Source organism: Ursus americanus, chromosome 34 (genome assembly GCF_024610735.1).
Source record: "Ursus americanus isolate L20-20 chromosome 34, mUrsAme1.1.p, whole genome shotgun sequence".
NCBI lineage: Eukaryota > Metazoa > Chordata > Mammalia > Carnivora > Ursidae > Ursus > Ursus americanus.
In genome coordinates, this window is record NC_142160.1 from 5,257,605 (window position 1) to 5,273,011 (window position 15,407).

The following is a 15,407-nucleotide window of genomic DNA, read 5'->3' on the forward strand; positions in this document are numbered from 1 at the left end:
AGGAAACCTAACCAGAGATCCTGCGATGCTTAGTAGCCCATCCTTCAGCCCCAGTTACAGCAGCACTTGAGTAAAGAACCTGACCAGCAGCTCTAGATGCAGAGCCAAAACTGACTTCATCTGTCAAGGGAGGTTAGCATGCATGTTTCTCTGCTTTGATTCCCAAAGAACCTTGCTGATCCTGGAGCCTGTTCTGCAGCCCCAAGTGAGCAGGGTAGCTAATTCATAGCCCTGCCTATTGCTGAGTGTGGTAGCCAGTCCTGACCATCTAGAAAGCTTGATCAGAGAACCCAGACAACTGTGAAAACCATCCTACAGTCTTGCTCGGGCAAGGAACCAAGGTAATCTCAGGGAACGGAGATCAGTAGACACAATTTTTTGTGCTTTCCTTCTCCAATAAAAGAGCTTCTACGCTAGTCTGATGCTCCAGTTTTTGTGACTACCACCAGGGAACATCTCTACATTGTTTGGCTCTGGTGACCAGTGGGTCTTATGCTTATGGGTTCCCCAGGACTATAAAAGCATTGAGAAATAGTTGTTCTTAAATGGCACTAACCCAAGGCACAGCAAGAGTCAACATACCCTATAGCCCACTCTTTCTGTGAAAAGACCTATTTGCTTATCACTATACCTACAGCTTGAGAAGCAGTCTTCTAATCCTTTCCAGAGAACTCCATATGCAGGTCTTATCTTTATGCTGTCCTTCTGCTGTGTTCCGGAACACCAGTATTTCCCGGAGAGGAGCTTTTACATGCATCTTGTGTCCCAACATTTACATCTGGTGCCATGGATTTTGCAGTTGCCACTCAGAGGATACCCTTTGATTGCCTGGCTCTGGCAGCCAAGGGGGCTTGTGTTCCTGGGTCCTGTGAGACTTTAACAGTTGGAGAGTCAGTTCCTGGCAGGATACCATCATAGGGCACTACACAGACAACAGACTAAGACACCACCCTGTCTTTTTGTGAAAAAGTCATATTTGATTGTCTTGGAGCTTTAGCCTGAAGGGCAGGCTTCTGGCACACATCAAAGGGCCTACAGATATGTTCTCAGAGAATGTAGACTGCTGGACACCGTGCCCCCTCTGCCTTGCTACAACTCACCAATAAACCCCTAAAAGCTTAAACACATGTCTGGAGCCTGTATTTTTGCAATTACCAGGGCACATCTCCAGATCACTTGGCTCTGGTAGTCAGTGAGGATTACACTTGTGGTACCACAGGACTACATATATTTACATACTTTAAAAGAAGGGGGAATGAACTGTGAGAGACTATGGACTCTGGGAAACAAACTGAGGGCTTCAGAGGGGAGCAGGGTGGGGGAATGGGATAGGCTGGTGATGGGTATTAAGGAGGGCATGTATTGCATGGTGCACTGGGTATTACACACAAGTAATGAATAATGAAACTTTACATGAAAAACTAGGGATGTACTGTATGGTGACTAACATCATAAAAAATATTATTATAAAAAATAAAAATAAAGGCTGTTGCCTGAGTGTCTGGCTTCCAAACAGCCTGAATTCGGGTGCTGAGATCCTCCCCTTTGGAACACTGACAGGTTGGCATACCCTCAAATATGGGGAGCCATTAAAGAAAGAATCGACTACTTAGACAATCACAATGGCTTGAGAGACAACCAAGAGCTACGGCAGAGTTGAATGATAAGGTTCATCTTCCTTTTTTTAAATTTTTTTTTATGATGTTACGTTAGTCACCATACAGTATATTGTTAGTTTTTGATGTAGTGTTCCATGATTCATTATTTACGTATAATACCCAGTATTCATTACAGCACATGCCCCCTTAATACCCATCACCGGGCTACCCAATCCCCCCACCCCCTTCCCCTCTGAAACCCTCAGAATGTTTCCCAGAGTCCATAGTCTCTCATGGTTCACCCTTAAACAGATGAATGGATAAAGATGTGGTTCATATATACAATGGAATATTACTCAGTCATCAGAAAGGATAAATACCCACCATTTGCATCGACATGGATGGAACTGGAGATTATACTAAATGAAATAAGTCAAGCAGAGAGAGACAGTTATCATATGGTTTCACTCATGTAGAACATAAGGGATAGCAAGATTCATCTTCTAAATGAGGCCACTCTCTCACTGGAAGAGTTGGAAGACTAGATCAAAGGGACTAAACACATATACAGAACATTCCATACAAAAGCAACAGACGGCACATTCTTCTCACATGTACCTAGAACAATCTCCAGGAGAGAACATACATTAGGCCACATTGCAAGTCTTCATTAATTTAAGATTGAAATCCTATCAAACATCTTTTCTGACCACGACTAGGAACCAATTACAGGAAGAAAATGAAAATTCACCATGAAGTGGAGATCAAAAAACATGCTACTGAATATAACCTATGGGTCAAAGAAGAAATCAAAAGAAATTTTTAAAAGGCAACTAAATGGAATTAAAACATACCAAAACTTACGGTGTTAAGCAAAAGCGGTACGAAGAGGGAAGTTCATGGCAATAAATGCCAACATCAAGAAACATTTTTTAAAAATCAAAAATAAGCAGCCTAACTTTACATCTCAAAGAACTAGACAAAGAACAAATGAAGTTGAAGTTAGTAGAAGAAAAGAAATGCAAAGACCAGGGTCTAAATAAACAAAATAGAGAACATGAAAACAATAGAAGAAATCAATGAATCTAAGACTGGTTTTTTGAAAAGATAACTATATTGACAAACCTTTAGCAAGGCTCACCAAAAGAAGAAAAAAAATGAAAGAGATGTTCCAATTGATACCACAGAAATATAAAGGATCATAAGATTCTACTGTACAAGTTTTAGGATTATTTGTTCCAGCTCTCTGAAAACTGTTCATGGTATTTTGATAGGGATTACATTGAATGTATAGATTGCTTTTGGGGTACAGCCACTCTGGAAAACAATGGCGGTTCCTCAAAAAGTTAAAAATAGAGCTACCCTATGACCCAGCAATTGTACTACTAGGTATTTATCCAAAGGATATAAACATAGTCATTTGAAGGTGCACATGCACCCCAATGTTTATAGCAGCAATGTCCCCAATAGCTCAAATATGGAAAGAGCCCAGATGTCCATCAACAGATGAATGGATAAAGAAGATGTGGTATGAATGTGTGTGTGTGTATGTATATGTACATGTATGTGTATACACACACACACGATGGAATATTATTCAGCCATCAAAAAATGAAATCTTACCATTTGCAATGACGTGAGTGGAACTAGAAGGTATTCTGCTAAGCGAAATAAGTCAGAGAAAGATAAATATATAATTTTACTCATATGTGGAATTTAAGGAACAAAACAAATGAACACAGGAGAAGGGGGGGAAATAAGATGAAATCAGAGAGGGAGACAAACCATAAGAAACTCTTAATTATAGGAAGTAAATAGGGTGGCTGAAGAAGGGTGGGTGAGAGGATGGGATAACTGGGTAATGGGCATTAAGGGGGGATTTGATGTAATGAGCACTAGATGTTATATGCAACTGATGAATCACTAAAGTCTACCTCTGAAACTAATAATACACTATATGTTAATTAATTGATTTTAAATAAAAATTTTTAAAAGATTTTACTATGAAGAATTAGTCACTAATAAATTTGACAATCTATAAAAAATGGATACATTCCTAAAACATACCACTTACCAATACCAAATTATGAAGAAACAGGAAATCTGAACAGACATTACCAGCAAGGAGATTGAATCAGTAATCAAAAACCCAACAAAATAAAGTCTAGGACTAGACAGTTTCAGTGGTGAATCTACCACACACTTAAAGAAAAGTTAAAACCATTTCTTCTCAATCTCTTCCAAAAAAAAAAAAATAGAAGAGGAGGGAACACTCCGAGACTCATTTTATGAGGCCTACATTACCCTGATAGAAAAACCTGACAAGGTTACTACAAGAAAGAAAATTATGGTCCAATATTCATGATGAACATAGAAGCAAAAATCCTCAACAAAATATTAGCAAACTAAATTCAACATACAATCAGTGATCCTGCGTGATGATCAAGTTGGCTCCAGGGAATGTAAAGTATGACACCATGTACATAAAATGGTGGGGAGAGGAGAGTAAAATTTAGTGCTTTTAGAATGGGTTCAAATTAAGCAACCATCAACTTATTATAGACTGATATGTGCATACAGTATTATATATAAACCTAATAGTAACCACAATTCCAAAACCTGTAATAGGTATGCAACAAATAAGGAGAAAGGAATCCAAGCCTATTACTAAAGAACGCCATCAAACCACGAGAGCAAGAGAAGAAAGGAACAGAGAAGAACTACAAAAACAACTATAACAACAAAATTGCAGAAAGTATATACCTATCAATAATTACGTTGAATGTAAAAGGACAAAACACTCCAAAAGACCTGGAAGAAGAGAGAAAGAGATAAAGGGGGGAAGGAGGGAGAGATAGGGTGACTGTATGGATAAATAAACAAGACCCATCTACATGCTGCCTACAAGAGACTCGTTTCAGACCTAAAGACACATGCAGATTGAAAGTGAAGGGATGGAGAAGCATTTATCGTAAAAATGGAAGTAAAAAGATAGCTGGGGTAGCAATACTTAAATCAGACAAAATTGACTATTTTTTTATAAAAATTTTTTGTTAGTCACCTTACAGTACATCCCTAGTTTTTGATGTAAAGTTCCATGATTCATTACTTGCGTGTAACACCCAGTGCACCATGCAGTACGTGCCCTCCTTACTACCCATCACCAGCCTATCCCATTCCCCCACCCCCTTCCCTCTGAAGCCCTCAGTTTGTTTCCCAGAGTCCATAGTTTCTCATGGTTCATGCCCCCTTCTTTTTACCCCCCCTTCCTTCTTCCCTTTCTTCTCCTACCAATCTTCCTACTTATGTTCCGTAAATGAGTGAAACCGTATGATAATTGTCTTTCTCTGCTTGACTTATTTCGCTTAGCATTATCTCCTCCAGTCCCGTCCATGTTGCTGCAAATGTTGTGAAATCGTTCTTTTTGATGGCTGAGTAATATTCCATTGTATATGTGGACCACATCTTCTTAATCCAGTCACCTGTTGAAGGGCATCTTGGCTCCTTCCACAGTTTAGCTATTGTGGACAATGCTGCTATGAACATGGGGGTGTATAATGTCCCTTCTCTTCACTACATCTGTATCTTTGGGGTAAATACCCAGTAGTGCAATTGCTAGATCATAGGGTAGCTCAATTTTTAACTTTTTAAGAGACCTCCACACTGTTTTCAAAAGTGGCTGTACCAACTTGCATTCCCACCAACAATGTAGGAGGGATCCCCTTTCTCCACATCCTCTCCAACATTTGTTGTTTCCTGACTTGTCAGTTTTTGCCATTCTAACTGGCGTAAGGTGGTATCTCAGTGTGGTTTTGATTTGAATTTCCCTGATGGCTAAAGATTTTGAACGTTTTTTCATGTGTCTGTTAGCCATTTGTACGTCTTCATTGGAAAAGTGTTCATATCTTCTGCCCATTTTTTGATTTGATTATTTGTTTTACGTATATTGAGTTTGAGAAGTTCTTTGTAGATCTTGGATACCTAATCTTTTAACTGCAGTGTCATTTGCAAATATCTTCTCCCATTCCATGGGCTGCCTCTTAGTTTTTTTGACTGTTTCCTTGGCTGTGCAGAAGCTTTTTATCTTGATGTAGTCCCACAAGTTCATTTTTTCTTTTGTTTCTCTTGCCTTTGGAGATGTGTCATGAAAAAGGTTGCTGTGGCCGATGTCAAAGAGGTTGAAGCCTATGTTCTCCTCTAGGATTTTGATGGATTCCTGTCTCACATCAAGGTCTTTCATCCATTTGGAGTTTGTCTTTGTGAATGGTGTCAGAGACGTAAAGGATCTATATTCTAGAAACTACAAATCACTCTTGAAAGACATTAAAGAAGACACAAAAAGATGGAAAAATATTCCATGCTCACAGATTAGAAGAATAGACATAGTTAAAATGTCTATGCTACCCAGAGCAATCTACACTTTCAATGCCATCCCGATCAAAATACCAATGACAGTTTTCAAAGAACTGGAACAAACAGCCCTTAAATTTGTGTGGAACCAGAAAAGGCCCCGAATCGCCAAGGAATTGTTGAAAAGGAAAAACAAAGCTGGGGGCATCACATTGCCGGATTTCAAGCTATACTACAAAGCTGTGATCACAAAGACATCATGGTACTGACACAAAAACAGACACATAGACCAGTGGAACGACTAGAGAACCCAGAAATGGACCCTCGGCTCTTTGGGCAACTAACGTTTGACAAAGAAGGAAAAAAACATCCAGTGGAAAAAAGACAGTCTCTTCAATAAATGGTGCTGGGAAAATTGGACAGCTACATGTGAAAGAATGAAACTTGACAAAACTGACTTTAAAACAAAGACTGTAATGAGACAAAGAAGGACACTACATAATCATAAAGGGAACGATCCAACAAGAAGATATAACAATTGTAAATATTTATGCACCCAACATGGGAGCACCGAAACACATAAAGCAGCTATTAACAAAGGAATAAATCAATAATAACACAATAATAGTAAGGAACTTTAATACCCCACTTAACATCATTGGATAGATCATCCAAACAGAAAATCAACAGGGAAATAGTGACTTTGAATGACACATGGATGACCAGATGGATCTAACAGATTTATTCAGAGCATTCCATCCAAAAACAGAGGAAGACACATTCTTTTCGAGTGCACATGGAAAATTCTCCAGAGGTAGCACCATCACTAGGGTCGCACCTGTCGACTTTCTTCTGGTGGGGAAGGAGGGCAGATCCCTGGGAGGGGGCAGCACAGTCTGAGGATCCCCTAGGTCACACAGGGAGAAGCGGTTTCCCTGCTTGGAGTGCATTTGATAGAGGTGATAAGGCCTCTTGCTCCAGGGGCAAAAGACGCTGTGGGCGCCATGAAGCTGCCCTGTTCACCAGCATAGGAACAAAGACACCAGCTGAGGGCAGCAAACTCTGGCCCTGGCTGTGTGTTGCAGTTTACCATAAACTCCCAATACACTGTGAGGTCCTGCAACTGTTTTCTGAGACAAGCCGACACTGGTCACAGCACGGTAAGACTCTCCCCCAGAGGATCAGTGCAGGTCCATGCCCTGGGAACGAACAGGGGGTTTTGAAACCCAGCCTCGCCTGAGATAAAAGACAAGAGTGTTGGGGCGCCTGGGTAGCACAGTCGTTAAGCACCTGTCTTTGGCTCAGGGCGTGATCCCGGTGTTCCGGGATCGAGTCCCACATCGGGCTCCTCCGCTGGGAGCCTGCTTCTTCCTCTCCCACTCCCCTGCTGTGTTCCCTCTCTCGCTGGCTGTCTCTCTGTCAAATAAATAAAATCTTAAAAAAAAAAAAAAAAGACAAGAGTGTTGCACCACTTGGTAGGCAGACAGGGTGAAGGCAGGGATCTGATGGAAGCCAGGGACACAGGAGGGGTATTGCTCCACAGTGAGGGCTTCCTAAAGCAAGAGCTCCTCATTCCAGAAACTAGAGAGTGGGGCGAACCCATTGTCACCCCTCACCCACCAGCAGTGACCGACTACAGTGAGAGAAAAACAGCACCACCAAGTGAAGACTGGAGCCCTCTACACCAAGCCCCACCCCCCTCCATCTTACAGGCGCATCTCCTCTAGGGTAAATCCACCTGAGAATCCAAGCAGCAGGCCCCTCCTGCAGAAGACCAGCATAAACCCCTCACATGCACCAAGTCTACTGATCGTAGAGTGATATAAAGCTTCAGCTCTAGGGGAAACAGGATCTAGCTTCCTTTGTAGTTTTTCATTTGTTTGTTTTGTTTGTTTTTGGTTTTGTTGGGTTTTTTTATTTTTTATTTATTTATTTTTAAAGATTTTATTTATTTATTTGACAGAGAGAGAGAGAGACAGCCAGCGAGAGAGGGAACACAAGCAGGGGGAGTGGGAGAGGAAGAAGCAGGCTCATAGCGGAGGAGCCTGATGTGGGGCTCGATCCCATAACGCTGGGATCACGCCCTGAGCCGAAGGCAGACGCTTAACCACTGTGCCACCCAGGCGCCCCTTGTTGGGGTTTTTTTTAAAGCATTTTTTAATTTTATTTTTATTTTATTTTTTAATTATTTTTATTTGTTCTTTCCTTTTTTTTTTTTTTTTTTTTTTACTATCAAGCTTCTCTTAACAAGCAGACCAAAACACACCTAGGATCTAGCCTGCTTGCTTTCTTTTTTAATTTTTATTTTATTTTATTTTATTTTAACCTCCAAAATGACAAGACAGAAACATTCACCCTAAAAGAAAGAACAGAAAGAAATGACAGCCAGGATTTAATCAATACAGATGGAAGTAAGATGTCTGAACTAGAATATAAAACAATTATAAGGATACTAACTGGGCTTGAAAAAAGCATAGAAGACACTAGAGAATCCCTTACTGCAGAGATAAAAGAACTAAAATCTAGTCAGGCCAAAATTTAAAATGCTATAACAGAGATGCAAAACCAAGTGGATGCCATAACAACAAGGATGGACAAAGGAGAGGAATAAGTCAGTGATATAGAAGATAAAATTATGGAAGATAACGAAGCTAAAAAAAAAAAAAGGTAATGGATCATAAATTTAGACATAGGGAACTCAGCAACTTATTAAAATGTAATAACATTTGTGTCATAGGAGTCCCAGAAGATGAAGAGATTTTTTAAAAAGGGGGGGGGAAAGAAGGTTATTGGAGCAAGTTATAGCTGAAAACTGCCTTAATTTGGGGAAGGACACAATGTCTAAGAAGCCCAGAGAACTCTCAGTAAATTCAACAAAAGCTGGCCATCGCCAAGGCGTATCATAGTCAAATTCACAAAATATACAGACAAGGAAATAATCCTGAAAGCAGAAAGGGGGGAAACTTCTTAACCTGTAAGGGAAGACAGATCAGGTTCGCAGCATATCTGTCCACAGAAACTTGGCAGGCCAAAAAGGAGTGGAAGGAAATATTCAACATGCTGAACGGGAAAAATATGCAGCCAAGAATACTTTATCCAGCAAGGCTGTCATTCAGAATAGAAAGACAGTTTCCCAGACATACAAAAACTAAAGGAGTTTGTGACCACTAAACCAGCCCTGCAAGAAATATTAAGGGGGACTGTTTGGGGGGAAAAAAGAGCAAAAGCAACAAAGACCAGAAAGGAACAGAGAACATCATCAGAAACATAGCTTTATAGGTAACACAATAGCACTAAATTCATATCTTTCAATAATCACTCTGAATGTAAATGGACTAAATGCTCCAACCAAAAGAAATAGGGTATCCAAGTGGATTTTTTAAAATATCCATCTATATGCTGCCTACAAGAGACTCATTTTTTTACCTAAAGACACCTGCAGATTGAAAGCGAGAGGATGGAGAACCATCTGTCATGCTAATGGACATCAAAAGAAAGCTGGAGTAGCCATACTTATATCTGACAAACTAGATTTTAAAACAAAGACTGTAACAAGAGATGAAGAAGGGCATTATATCAGAATTAAGGGGTATATCCATCCAAAAAGATCTATTAATTGTAAATATTTATGCCCCCAACTTGGGAGCACCCAAATATATAAAGCAATTAATAAGAAACTAATTCATTGATAATAATACAATAATAGTAGGGGACTTTAACACCCCACTTACATCAATAGATCATCTAAGCAGAAAATTTACAAGGAAACAATGGCTTTGAATGATACACTGGACCAGATGGACTTGATAGATATATTCAGACATTTCATCCTAAAGCAGCAGAATACACATTCTTTTCAAGTGCGCATGGAACATTCTGTAGAATAGATCACATACTGGGTCACATATCAGCCCTCAACAAGTATAAAAAGATGGAGATCATTCCATGCAAATTTTCAGACCATGACATTATGAAACTTGAAGTCAACCCCAAGAAAACATTTTGAAAGACCACAAATACATGAAGGTTAAAGAAAATCCTCCTGGGGCTCCTGGATGACTCAGCTGGTTAAGCAGCTGCCTTTGGCTTAGGTCATGATGTCAAGGTCCTGGGATCAAGCCCCACATCAGGCAGCCTGCTCAATGTGGAGTCTGCTTCTCCCTCTCCCTCTACCCTGCCCCCAACTCATGCTTGCTCTCTCGCTCTCTCTCAAATAAAATAAAATCTTTTTTAAAAAGGAAAAAGAAAATCCTACTAAAGAATATATGGGTTAACCAGGAAATTAAAGATGAAATTGAAAAGTACACAGAAGCAAGTGAAAATGGAAACACAACAGTCCGAAACCTTTGAGATGCAGCAAAGGCAGTCCTAAGAAGGAAGTACATTGCAACCTCAAGAAGCAAGTAAAGTCTCAAATACACAACCCATCCTTACACCTAAAAGGGCTAGAAAAGAAACAGCAAACAAAGCCAAAAGTCAGCAGAAGGGAAATAATAAAAAGCAAAAATAAGGGGCGCCTGGGTGGCACAGCGGTTAAGCGTCTGCCTTCGGCTCAGGGCGTGATCCCGGCGTTATGGGATCGAGCCCCACATCAGGCTCCTCCACTATGAGCCTGCTTCTTCCTCTCCCACTCCCCCTGCTTGTGTTCCCTCTCTCGCTGGCTGTCTCTATCTCTGTCGAATAAATAAATAAAAATCTTAAAAAAAAAAAAAGCAAAAATAAATTATATAGAAACAAATACACAAACAGAAAACTAGTAGAACAGATCAACGAAACAAAGAGCTGATTCTTTGAAAAAATTAATAAAATTGATAATCCCCTCTAGCTAGACTTATCAAAAAGAAGAGAAAGGACCCAAATAAAATCAAAATGAAAGATGAGAGATCACAACCGACACCACAGAAATACAAAGAATTGTGAGAATATTATGAAAAATTATATGCCAACAAACTGGGCAATCTGGAAGAAATGGACAATTCTTTGAAACATGCAAACTACCAAAACTGAAACAGAAAGAAACAGAAAATTTTAACAGACCAATAACCAGCAAAGAAATTGAATCAGTAATCAAAAATCTCCCAACAAACAAAAGTCCAGGGCCAGATGGCTTTCCAGGGGAATTCTACCAGACATTTATAGAAGAGTTAATACCTATTTTTCTCAAACTGTCCCCAAAAGTGGAAATGGAAAGAAAACTTCTAAACTCATTCTACGAGGCCAGCATTACCTTGATTCCAGAATCAGACAAAGACCCCATTAAAAGGGAGAATTACAAGCCAATATCCCTGATGAACATGGATGCAAAAATTCTCAACAGGATACTAGCAAATCGAATCCAACAGTACATTAAAAGGATTATTCACCAGGACCAAGTAGGATTTATTCCTGTGCTGCAAGGCTGAATCAGTATTCACAAATCAATGTGATACACCATATTCATAAAGAAAGGATAAGAGCCATATGATCCTCTTAATAAATGTAGAAGTCTTTGACAAAATACAACATCCATTCTTTATAAAAACCCTCAACAAGGGGCACCTGGGTGGCACAGTGGTTAAGCATCTGCCTTCGGCTCAGGGCGTGATCCCGGCGTTATGGGATCGAGCCCCGCATCGGGCTCCTCTGCGATGAGCCTGCTTCTTCCTCTCCCACTCCCCCTGCTTGTGTTCCCTCTCTTGCTGGCTGTCTCTCTCTCTCTCTCTCTGTCAAATAAATAAATAAATAAATAAAATCTTAAAAAAAAAAACCCTCAACAAAGTAGGGATAGATGGAACATAACTCAACATCATAAAGGCCATATACAGAAGACCCACAGCTAATATTGTCCTCAATGGGGAAAAACTGAAAGCCTTTCCCCTACAGTCAGGAACAAGTCAAGGATGTTCACTCTCACCATTACTTTTTAACATAGTACTGGAAGTCTTAGTCTCACCAATCAAACAACAAAAAGAAATAAAAGGCACCCAAATCAGCAAGGAAGAAGTCAAACTTTCACTATTTGCACATGACATGATACTCTATGTAGAAAACCCACAAGACTTCACACACACAAAAAAAAAAAAACGCTAGAGCTAATACATGAATTCAGCAAAGTTGTAGGATACAAAATCAATGTACAGAAATCTGTTGCATTTCTATACACCAATAATGAAGCAGCAGAAAAAGAAATCAAAGAATCAATCCCATTTGCAATTGCACCAAAAACAAGAAGATAACTAGGAATAAAACCAACCAAAGAGGTAAAAGATCTGTACTCCGAAAACTATAGAACACTAATGAAAGAAACTGAAGAGGACATAAAGAAATGGAAATAAATAATCCAGTTAAGAAATGAGCAGAAGACATGAATAGACACTTATCCAAAGAAGACATCATGCTAACAGACACATGAAAAGATGCTCAAGATTACTCATCATTAGGAAAATACAAATCAAAACCACGTTGAGATATTACCTCACACCTGTCAGAATGGCTAAAATTAACAACACAAGAAACAAGTGTTGGTGAGGATGTGGAGAAAGAGGAGGGGCGCCTGGGTGGCACAGCGGTTAAGCATCTGCCTTCGGCTCAGGGCGTGATCCCGGCGTTGTGGGATCGAGCCCCACATCAGGCTCCTCCGCTGGGAGCCTGCTTCTTCCTCTCCCACTCCCTCTGCTTGTGTTCCCTCTCTCGCTGGCTGTCTCTATCTCTGTCAAATAAATAAAATCTTTAAAAAAAAAAAAAAGAAAGAGGAAACTTCTCATACTGTTGGTGGGAATGCAAATTGGTACAGCCACTCTGGAGAAGAGTATGGAGGTGCCTCAAAAAGTTAAAAATAGAACTACCCTATGATCTAGCAATTGCACCACTAGGTATTTACCCAAAGGATACAAAAACACAGATTTGAAGGGGTACATGCACCCCAATGTTTATAGCAGCATTATGAACAATAGCCAAACTATGGAGAGAGCCCAAATGTCCATCAACTGATGAATGGACGAAGAAGATGTGGGGTGTGTGTGAGTGTGTGTGTGTGTGTGTGTGTGTGTGTAATGGAATATTACTCAGCCATCAAAAAGAATGAAATCTTGCCATTTGCCACGATGTGGATGGAGCTAGAATGTATTGTGCTGAGCAAAATAAGTCAGAGAAAAATACCTTACGATTTCATTCATATGTGGAATTTAAGAAACAAAACAGATGAACATATGGGAAGAGGGGAAGGAAAAAAAAGGGGGGGACCATAAGAGTTTCTTAATGATAGAGAACAAACTGAGGGTTGTTGGAGGGAGATGGGTTGGGGATGGGCTAGATGGGTGATGGGTATTAAGGAGAGCACTAGTTGTGATGAGCATTGGGTGTTGTATGTCAGTGATGAATCACTAAATTCTACTCCTGAAGCCAATATGGCATTGTATGTTAACTCACTAGAATTTAAATAAAAATTTAAAAAATAAATAAATAAATAAATAAATAAATAAATAAAGACTGTGACAAGAGACCAAAAAAGGCATTGCACAACAGAGGGATCAGCCCCAAAACGGAATATAACAATCATAAATATCTATACACCTAATACAGGATCACCTAAATATGTAAAGCAAATATTAACAGATGTAAAGGGAGAAATTGACAGTAATACAATAATAGTAGGGAACTTTAACACCTCCACTTACATCAATGGATAGATCATTCAGACAGAAATCAATAAAGAAACAATGGCTTTGAACGACACATTAGACCGGATGGACTTGACAAATATATGCAGAACATTCCATCCAAAGACAGCAGATATGCATTCTTTTCTCTTTTTTTAACTTTTTTTTTTAAGATTGTATTTATTTATTTGTCAGAGAGAGAGAGTAAGTGAGCACGAGCAAGGGGAGCGGCAGGCAGAGGGGGAAGCAGGCTCCCTGACAAGCAAGGAGCCTAATGTGGGACTCAATCCCAGGACCTTGGGATCATGACCTGAGCTGAAGGCAGATACTTAACTGACTGAGCCACCCAGACATCCCATAGTATTCATTCTTTTCAAGTGCACATGGAACATTCTCCAAGATCTCATGTTAGGCCACAAAATAAGTCTCAGTAAATTTAAGAAGTTATAAAAAATAAGTCGCAGGAATGAAAACTACAGCATAAGTAAAGTATTCAATAATACTATAATAATGCTATATGGTGACAGATGGTGACCACACTTATTATGGTGAGCACTGAATAATGTATAAAATTGCCAAATCACTCTGTTGTACACTTGAAACTAATATAACATATTATGTCAACTCTACAATTTAAAAAAATCCCACCATGAGATATCACCTTAACACCTGTCAGAATGGCTATCATCGAAAATACATACTGGTGAGAATGTGGAGAGAGGGGAACCCCTGTGCACTTTGGTGTGATTGTAAACCTTTACAACCCTATGGAAAACAGAATGGAGGTTTTTCAAACATTTTTAAAAATAGGACCACCATTGGGACACCTAGGTGGCTCAGTCGGTTAAGCATCTGCTTTTGGCTCAGGTCATGATCTCAGAGTCCTGGGATTGAATCCCGCATCGGGCTCCTTGCTCGCTGGGGAGTCTGCTTCTTCCTCTCCCTCTGCCGGCCACTCCCCCTGCTTGTGCTCTCTCTCTGTCCAATAAACAAAATCTTAAAAAAAAAAAAAAAAAAAGAACTACCATATGATCCAGCAATTCCAGTTTTGGGATGTTTGAAGGGAACAGAAATCACTGTCAAAGAAATAGCCACACACCCCATGAAAATAGCAGCATTATCTACATTAGTGAAGACATGAAAACAATCTAAGTGTCCACTGACCTATGAATGAATAAAGAAGTTGTGATATATATATATAAATATTATTTATCCATAAAAAAGATGGAAATCCTACCATATGCAACCACATGGATGGACCTTGAGGGCATTAAGCTTAGTGAAATAAGACCGAGAAAACCTAATACTGTGTGATCTCACTTATATGTGGAATCTAAAATAATTAAAAAACAAAAAACTAAACTCATCAAAAGGAGATCATATTTGTGGTTCGCAGAGGCAGGGGGTTGGGGATGGGAAGAACTGGATGAAGGTGGCCAAAACATAAGAACTATTTATAACACAGGTCCTGTTTTGGCAGCATGATTACTGCAGTTAGGGGCTCCTCGGTGACTCAATCAGTTAAGCATCCGACTCTTGATTTCAGCTTGGGTCCTGATCTCGGGGTCCTGATCTAAGCCCCATGTTGGGCTCCATGCTGGACATGGAGCCTGCTCTAAAAAAATGATGACTACAATTAATATGCACAGAGCCACTGAGAGGAGGCACATGGAAACCAAGCACTCTGTCCATCAGGCTTTAGGCCCAGGCCTTGAGCCCCAGAGGTGTCTGCAGGGTTGGGACAGTATCTTTGGAGATACAGAATGGACAACTTTTGAAAGCATCTATTACCCAAATAGATAATTCATCTTGTACTTTCTGG